Source organism: Planococcus citri, chromosome 2, assembly GCF_950023065.1.
Source record: "Planococcus citri chromosome 2, ihPlaCitr1.1, whole genome shotgun sequence".
Lineage (NCBI taxonomy): Eukaryota > Metazoa > Arthropoda > Insecta > Hemiptera > Pseudococcidae > Planococcus > Planococcus citri.
The window spans coordinates 31,058,700-31,068,349 of NC_088678.1; the positions used below are offsets into that span (position 1 = coordinate 31,058,700).

The window sequence follows — 9,650 nt, forward strand, 5'->3', positions numbered from 1 at the left end:
ACATTCGCCGAAAACAAAGAAATACATACGATAAAATATAAAATTATACAATACGAGCTCACCTACGATTTTCCAAAATGGAAAACCTAAGTATAATAAGGAAATATGTAGCTAATTTATTTAAATATAAAATGGTTACCGTCCTCGCGTATCGCGTACCTACACCGTAATATAATAATACCTAGCGTCGTCGTTTTTGAAATTTAAAATGTAAATTTTTTTTCTTCTAAAAAACGAATTCATTAGTCGCTACTAGTATTTCCAATTACGAAATAGTATATTCGTTACACAGAACACACATAGTTTAATGTTACATTCTGATATCAATTTATTTAACTTAATCGCTTGTCATCGCTAATGTAGCGAATAAACCGATGTATCCGATAACTCGTTATAAATTAAATCTATTATCAAAATCGATTATACGTTTATATCGATTGTACCTAATATCGGTGGTTGTTGTTATGTTCGACTTGGGTACCCTGGCGCAGAAACTTTTCCAATCTTGCGCCGTTGATCGACATTTAGATGGCGCTATGTTGACCCACATATTATGTATTAAGTATTGGATTTATCTATACTACTCGTGTGTATCTTAACACGAAATCCGGAATCAAGATTGATAGATATATAGTAACACTGCAGCCAACAAATTGTCCGCACAGAGATAAGAATCGCTAGATGGGTTAACGCCAATCCGTTGGATGAAAATGTATTAGTAAAATGATTAAAAATTATTAATAAAAGACACTCGAAAAAGCAGAACATGAACGAGTAATATACAAATCCTGCTACCGATAGCGATATAATCTGGTTTGATTAATGGAAATGAAAATCATGCGCAGAGAGAGAGAGACAGAAACAGAAGCTAAGTTGACGTATTTGTGTATTTCACCCTTCCCCCTTTCTTATTCACTAGAATCTGCTACCAAAAAAATCAACTGATCATCAGAAGGTGAAGGACGGACGACTAAATCGACTCGAGTGTTTAAACTTCACGCTGCATTTCGATATCATTTTGCAAATAATGTAAGGAAAGGACAATGATCCGTTGATTCATACTTACCTATAGTTCCATTTAGAATCGTCCCCCTTCCCCCTTTGAAAAGAAACAAACACTAATTCTTTTTCTGTGAATAAAATGCGCAAACAACTTGAGAAAATTTCTTTACATTTCGAGTACGTATCGTATCTACATTCCTTAAATTCTGGGCATGAAAATCTAAAATAAGACCACAGAACCCAGAGTGGCCAATGGATTTTTTTTCAATTTCATTAATCAATAGTTAAATCGGATCATCTAGATTTCTTGAGAAAAAACAAAAAAAAAATGCAACACATAAATACTGAAAATCTCATCTCAAAAAAGCAATCTTAAACCTTGATCACTAGCCCTCTTTTTTCTAATGGAGATTAATCTAAGAATGGTATAATGATTCAAAACAGCTGTAACTGCTTGAAAAAATTAAAATGACACGAGTTTTGCTCCCTAAAGTCATTACGATGCATTTCGGACCCTGAAATATTTTCAGGGAGGACGATGGGTTCCTCAAAATTGAAACCAAAATAGAAAAAAAGTCATCTCTTCAATTTTTTAAAACTAGAAAAACACATTAAGCAAACCTCAGAAAAAATCTCAACCTCGTAGAGAATTAGAGACTTGAAAGTCTACATGGGATTCATGAAAAATTCTAAGTGAAAATATGTACTCGTATGTAAAGTCTTCTCTTCCAGGAAAGTTTTGAATCATGGATATGTTTTTAGCTCGAGTCAACTCAATGTTTAGAATTTTTAAATAAAAAGAGAACTCTGACAAAGCGTCAGACAGTCATTTTTGAGTTCAACGTAATTTTAACATTTCAATGGGTTTTCTGAGTTTTTAAATATCTGAAAGTGTACTTCAATGTAAAAATTTCAAAAACTGGTCATTATATCCATTCAAAAGTCTGACGTAAGATCAAAACGTCCAAAATGTTACTTTTTAAAAATGTTTTCAAAAGTTCGACTTGATGCCTAAAATTCAACGGAATTTTTTCCAAATTTTTGAAAGTCAGTCCAAAAATTGTGAAATTAGATCTACCTGCTTTAAACACAGAAAGTTGATCAATATTTTTCAAAGTCCCTACATGTATAAAAATCTCAACTCTTCACTTAGGTATGCGATTTTCAATGTTTTCAAACATTTTCGGGCACAGAATAATTCTTGCAAAAATGTGATCAATAAGAGGGGGGAGGGGTCCTTATTTTAAAGTTTCGCTTTTTAATGCTTCCATTGCAAAAAGTTGTTGGACTTCACGAGAAAATAATTTCCTATTTTGTGATTTTCCCAAAAAATTGATGTCGGAAGCTTCCCTTCCCACTAAGTTGGAAAAATTATGAAAAATGTAATAAATAAATTTTTACTAAAAAATTTCAATTTCTACAATATAACTTTCAATAGACCAACCCCCCTCCCCTTCCCCGGAGTAAAACCTCTTCTGGTTATCCAAGTTGGTCTTCTTTTACCAAACCTCCTACCCATTCAAAAAAATTAATTATTAAAAGAAGAGTTGAACAAAAATGATTAATTCAAAAATTCTGAATTTTTTCTATACTCAAGAATTCTTTCAAATAATAATTTATATGACCAAAAAAATCCTCCTCCGGTCACAAAAGCAAAATTATAGTGCTCCACATATGCAAAAGCCCTCAAAATTAAAAAATGAAAGTCAATGACCATTTCATTTTAAATTTCTGTAAGTATCAGAATTACTCAAAATAACCATCTTTTGAGGAAAAACATTCCCCGTCCCCCGAAAAATGTTTGAAATATTTCCATTTGTCTTTTTAAAATTTTTGCCTGGGTAGTGGCTTCGTTCTGAGGGGCTAAAATTGTTTGGGAAATCTAGGAAGAGGAAGTATAAGATTTTTGCGAGTGAATAAAAAATGAAGTGTTCTAGTAGGTACCTATTTCAATAAAGCTTTACGAGATAACGCCGGACGACCTCGTTCATGTTTTTGACCCAATGTGATGGATTTTGCTGCCGAGGGGGAGTTGAAATTCGGTAAATTTTCACCTGAGTCTAATACTTTTTCTCGAAATGTCCCGATTCTCCTCCAATTGGACTTGGGAAAATCACAGATTTTTAATGAAATTACAAAAAAATCTATTTTTTTACCTATTCGATGGCCTTTGCACTCCCCCTTCTGGGGCTCCCTTTGGGTTTCGATTTCGAACCAAAATAACGTCAAAAATGAATTCTGAAGCTCAAAAAACGTACATATCGATACCCCGCCACTCGACTTTTCCAAAATATTTACCCCTTTGCACCCTCCTCCTGGGGCCACCATTTGAGGTTCGAATCAAAATAACGACAAAAATGAATTCAGCGCCTCAAAATACCTGTGTATCAAAAAGATTGACGTCCAAATTTGCATTCATTTCTGAAATATGATTTTTGACACCCTAAAAAATGAATCTGTCCCACTGTGTGCCAGAGTTTTCTTTTGTCAATGAAAAATATCGTGCTAATCAATGAAAATTATCGGGCTAACAACCTTTTTCAATGGCTGAAAAATGCTGTGCTTACCACCTAAACTACCGTTACTAAGCCACGTTTTATCGTTCAAATGGTTATCGTGCTAACCACCTTTTTTATCGATCGATTATATATTTCCCTTATTTAAATGGAGGTTGTTTAGATGAATTCTGACGCGGGAATTTAAAATTTTTCAAAAATTGCGGGAGGAGTTTTTCAACAAAAAATTAAAAATGTTCAATAATCAATCTTTCTTTATAATAATTATTTTTTTGATTTTTTTCAAAGTTCGGGGCTGTCCGTAGCACTTAATTTTTAGAGGGGCAGAGGGGCTAAAATTTTCAGAAATTTTTTCATAAAAATCTACAGCTTTAAGTAGTGAAAGTGAAAAAAATATTGCTCTCCAGGGTTAGTTTTTACGCATCTTTTGATTTTATAAGTAAATCAATGGAAATTTTTAAAATTCTAATTTTCAAAATCCCCTTCGTCCTTCCAAATGAACCCCATCACGATGAATTTATAAAGCAAAATTGAGAAGGACACACGAAATTAAGTGCTGGACAAAACCCATCAATCCACAGCTAACTATTTATTTAATTTAAGAGTTGCTCGTTCTCATGGTCAAGAGTTTGTTCGAAATATTTTTTTAAATTCTCCAAGTATTCGATACAATAACAATTCACTCAGAACACTAATTTTATAGATAGGCAACCTGTTCATTCAACATTTTTTTCTGACTAGTATCCGGTCGTATCCAAATCTTGCAACTGGACATCCACTTAGCATACACCCTATAGGAAGATGAAATCTACTCACAGCTCATAATGCTCATATTATTCATCGCTTCTTCACTACCTACCTAATACGTCATATTCCGAGAATTTATAGTAGGTACTATTAGCTTTTACAACTATATTTTTTTGTAAATTATAATTAGAGCTAGTCACGTTTGCATTTGATAATTTGATCGACCATATGATTCATTTTATTCCTCACGAGCTTCCGCTTTGCAGAGGATATGAATCAGTAAAATTGATGAATCACAGGTGAGTATCCATGCATATAGAATTTTTTTGAAACAAAATTTCCGGAGGTTTTATTTTGCCAAAGTATACGAACTTCCACCTTGTTAGCCTTCATAAGTAAGTATCTATACAAATTTATCGGTATATACGAGTATCTATCTATAAACCAACCGAGTAAAAACCCATATATCCATCATTTTCAAACAAAATTTGTACGCATTAGATAGATACCTATATTAGACACAAGAATATCACACCCTAGAGGTTAATCATCGGTATAGTTCAACTCGATAAATTTTGACACCTCAGAAAATCCCATGTACAAAAATCTCGACTGGCGTTGTTGTCGGTCCCGCGGATACCTATAAGAGTATTCGACAAGGCTATCAATTTTTCAATTAAACCGTCAATTTAAACACAGTACAAATAAATCGAAACGAAGTGTTGAACGTGCGGCTATTTAACGTACCTCTGCTAGAGAATGAAATGAGCCGACCAAGCGTGAATTTACGACCCCCTTAGATTGGCGCTGGCGATGAACGCAGGATTATTTCCGCGTCATAAATCAATTACCGGTTAATTTCGATAATAATAATTTGTTATACTTGCGAAGAAAACAAAATAGCTAACAGGGATGATAATACGAGCACCTATAAGAAGTTGGTAGAATATGATGTTTTTAGAGAGGGTGGTTGGGTAAGAGTGTAAGTACAATAATGTTCTTCTTACACAGTGTATCGGTAGACCACCTACATAATAAGGGGACCTTTGGCTTATCTTTAATTATCTCCTTAATCAGCACTAGTGTGTGTATACGTACGTATATGTATCGGACATGGATAAATCTCGATTATACCTTACCCCTTCTTAGGCCTGTTAAACCTATAATGAATAGCCACACCTGCCACCAAAAATTTATTATTCGTTTTCATATCGTTCCCTCCGGGACATTCTTTCAACGGCAAGTATCCGTCTCCGATTCTCATGCAACTCGTATATACGAGTACGAGTACGAGTACTATACTATTTATACCAATACACGTAATGTAATTTATATACGTCACACGATAACATGGAGATATAGGTAGAGGTACTCGAGTATAGAGTATACACAGAGATATACCCACCGCCATCCACTATCCAGTGTCAGTTAGTCCTCAGTCGTTTATATCGTATCTATGGCAATTACCGACGTGAATTTTACAAAACTTATCAAACGACAGAAATTAGCTTTTGTCATCGAGCTTGTCTTTTGTTGTTTGACGTTCGATATGCGCGACCAATACACAATTTATTATTAATTTATAGTATACTTGGGTAATGTTTTCTCTGTATGACCTACTGACCCTCATCGTCATCATCAAAGACGTTCACGTCAGAATACTACACGAGAAAAATTTACAGAAAATTTTAGTTTCGATTTTTTTTTTCGTTTCGCGGCTGGCTACACGTTAAAAATTGTATGTTTAGTATGCGGCATTTAACGTTGCTTATGTAAATAGTGTCGAAACCATCGTGATTAGGTTCTATTGACGGTCAAGAGAGGCAAACATTGTATTCAAATATATAAACCGCTACCGCAATACACATTCTAATGAAATGTTAACAATAAACGCATTTGACAGCATCATTATAAAAGAAAATGCGACTACAATGACCGCAACTTTATCGTATACGGAATGTACAATACCTACCTAAGTTAAATAAATTCCAAACTACCCGGACCGCGCGTTCGTTTCATGGATATCTCTAAAGGTCCGCGTAACTCTCATCTTGAGTCTGCATTGTCATATCATCTCGAGATTAGGTACTTCTTCCATCAACGAGTTTTTTATAAGTTAAACGTCGTCGTTGGTCGAATGAAAAAAAATTTTGTGCCAAGAATTCAAGTGCTTTGTGAAACGATGGATGTTTTTCGATGACATCGTAGTAATTATGAAATAAATGCACGAAAATATAAGCACCTAACAATGGGAACAATTCATTTAAACTATTACGAACTTAAGCTTCATCTTTTAAAGTTACCTAAATGCCATAAAAACAGCCTAAAATGAGTAAAATGGCATACAAATTATGTAAAATGGGTTCAAAATTTATAAAAATTGATTTAAAATTGTTTAAAATGACGTAAAAGTGATAAAATATGCTGTTGAAATTAGATAAATATAGCCAAAAAAAAAAAGAAATATGGCCCATTTTGAAAAAAATGAAGCGGTGAAAGTAAGTTTGAAAATTGAAAATTTTCAATTCTTCTGAAATTGCAATACCTATACCTTTGGGTAAAAAAGATTAAATCAAAATAAGAAAAATAAAAAAAATCATCTTAAAATATACTGCAAAATTTCAGCAGTTGAATTTCATTTAATTATAAACTCCCTAAACCGAAAAAAATTCGAAGTTGAACAAATTTTGAAAAAGTCAAATCAGCCTTTACGAAAAAAAACGGAGGTTTTGAGGAGTTCCAGAATTTCATCAAATTGCATTTTTCAGTTTTCAAATACCTACTCGCGTAAAAAAAGCTAACTTGAGGTGTCACACTCCGATTTGAACGGGACCGCGATTTTTGGAAAGAGCATAGTCTACAAGACCCCCCCAAACCAAATTTTCAGCTGCTCAAGTTCATTTTTCGATTTTTGGCGAACGTTCGAAAATTCAAAATTGATTGTTTTTGGCGATTTATGCTTTTTTTTAAAAAAAGTATACGTACTTGATCAGTAAAAATGTTCAAAAAAAGTCCCAAAACTAATGCATATCAACTACCCAAATCCAAATTTCAGCATTTCCAGCCACTCTGGAGCCTCCAGCGCGATTTTCAATTTCTCCAGAATTTTGAATTTGCTCCAGAAGGCGTGAATATAAAGTTGGGCAACTAAAAATCGAGTTGTGTATTACACTCGACCTGTTAAACGAGTTTATCCACATTTGCGTCGATTTTGGGGAGAGTTTGATTTTTGTATTTATTTTTATTATGAAAAAAGCTGGTCAAAAACCACTCTTGAGGTATCACTCCCGAAATCGGCGCAAATGTGCATAAACTCGTTAAACAGGTCGAGTGTAATACACAACTCGACTTTTAGCTGCCCAACTTCACATTCACGCCTTCTGGAGCAAATTCAAAATTCATGAGAAATTCAAAAATCTCGCTGGAGGCTCCACAACGCCTGGAAATTGTGAAATTTGGATTTGGGGGGTTGGTTTTGGACAAAATACAGCGATTCGCACGAATTTCGAAAATTTACACGCAAACGGGAAACTTTTGATTTTTTTGATTTTTTAATTTTGAAAAAAGATGGTCAAAAAACCATTTTTGAGGTGTCACTTTCCAAATCGGATCAAATGTGGATAAGCTCGTTCAACAGGTCGAGTGTAATACACTACTCGATTTTTAGCTGCGCAACTTCATATTCACGTCTTCTGGAGCAAATTAAAAATTCTGGAGAAATTGAAAAATCGCGCTGGAGGCTCCAGAATGGCTGGAAATGGTAAAATTTGGATTTGGGTAATTAATATTAGTTTTGGGACTCATTTTGGCCATTTTTATTGATCAAGTACGTACTTTTTTTAAAAAAAAAAGCATAAATCGTCAAAAACAGTCAATTTTGAATTTTAAAAAATTCGCCAAAAATCGAAAAATGAACTTGGGCAGCTGAAAATTTGGTTTTGGGGGTTTTAGACTATGCTCTTTCCAAAAATCGCGGTCCCGTTCAAATCGGAGTGTGACACCTCAAGTGGTTCCCTCGTAAGATTAAATACTTGGCATATACAAAATTCTGATTGTATCAACTAAAAAAAAATTCAGCTAGCAGAACATGGTTTCGATCCATGGACCTCTGGGTTATGGGCCCAGCACGCTTCCACTGCGCCACTCTGCTTTGCATATTGAGCAGACCAGATGAGATACATACAAGCGTCCACTACACGTGCACATGTAACCCCTTAAATTATTGCATCAGCTCAAAACATGAAATATAGTAAAACAACCATGAGCATTAAAGTGAGGAAAGAAAAGATGGAATTTTTAAACCATTTTGACCAATGAAACGAGATGGGTGACACATGAATTCGAGAAAAACCCCTGAAATAAATTCAAAATCTGATTTTTAGCAGCTGCGCGTAGGTATACCTATAGATTACGTATTACATACTAAGTATATAAGTATAATTTAGCTAACAAGTTAGATATCCTAACCTAACCGACAGAGAATTTTTTGAACCTGACAAAGCTAAATCGAAAGAGCATACAAAAACACACCCGGAGCCAAAATTCAAGGCAGTAAAGTACATTTTTTGATTTTTGGTAAATTTTTAAAAATCAAATTTGGGCAAGAAATGCGAAAAAAATCAAAATTTTATAAAATTGACTTAAAAAGCTGAAATTTGGTAATACACTCTTTTTAGTCTTTTTTCGATACCACAAATCAATTGGAAACGGTTTTGAGCAGTTTTGGAGCTTCCAGCAGATTTTTTTAAAAGTTGATCTAGATGCACAAAATTGTACGAAATGAAATAAAATAGGTAGGAAAGCTAAAATTTACTTTACACTCCAATTTCAACTTGCCAAGTCGATTGGAGATGGTCTCGAGCTGTTCTGTAGCATCTAGCTATATGTTTTGGAAATCACAGATTTAAAAAAAAATGCAGTAAAAACTGTCCAGATCAACTTTAGCACGTATAAATGCGATCGGTGCTTGTTATAATGACCCATTGGCATTTGACCAGTTACACGCCATTTTTCCAAAATCGGTTTCTGCCAGTTTGGAACTGTATATTTCTCCACTATCAGAAATTTCTGATTGAAAATATTCACTAATATCCAAATCGTTTGGACAAAAGATGAAATTCAATTTATGCTCTATTTTCGACATGCCAAGCACACCGGATATTATGGATTTGGGCGGTTTCAGAGCCTCCATCAACTTTTTGGAAATTTATGATTTTCGAAAAAATAGGTACTTAAAATCTAACCAATTCATCTTTAGCACCTCAAACACGATTGGTGTTTATCAGTAAATTGCGAAGATCGATTACACGCCATATTTTTCAAATTTTCCAAAATACATTTGGAGGTTGAAGAACGACTTGTGACCACTTCCAATCGCAATCGACT

The 9,650-nt window shown here is 34.1% G+C and overlaps 1 non-coding gene across 1 annotated transcript; it reads right to left on the reverse strand.

Annotated features, from left to right (window-relative positions):
- Positions 1 to 8,343: 8,343 nt before the first annotated feature.
- Positions 8,344 to 8,415, reverse strand: TRNAM-CAU (transfer RNA methionine (anticodon CAU)). Its single transcript has one exon. It is a non-coding gene; the product is annotated as a tRNA-Met (tRNA).
- Positions 8,416 to 9,650: the final 1,235 nt, after the last annotated feature.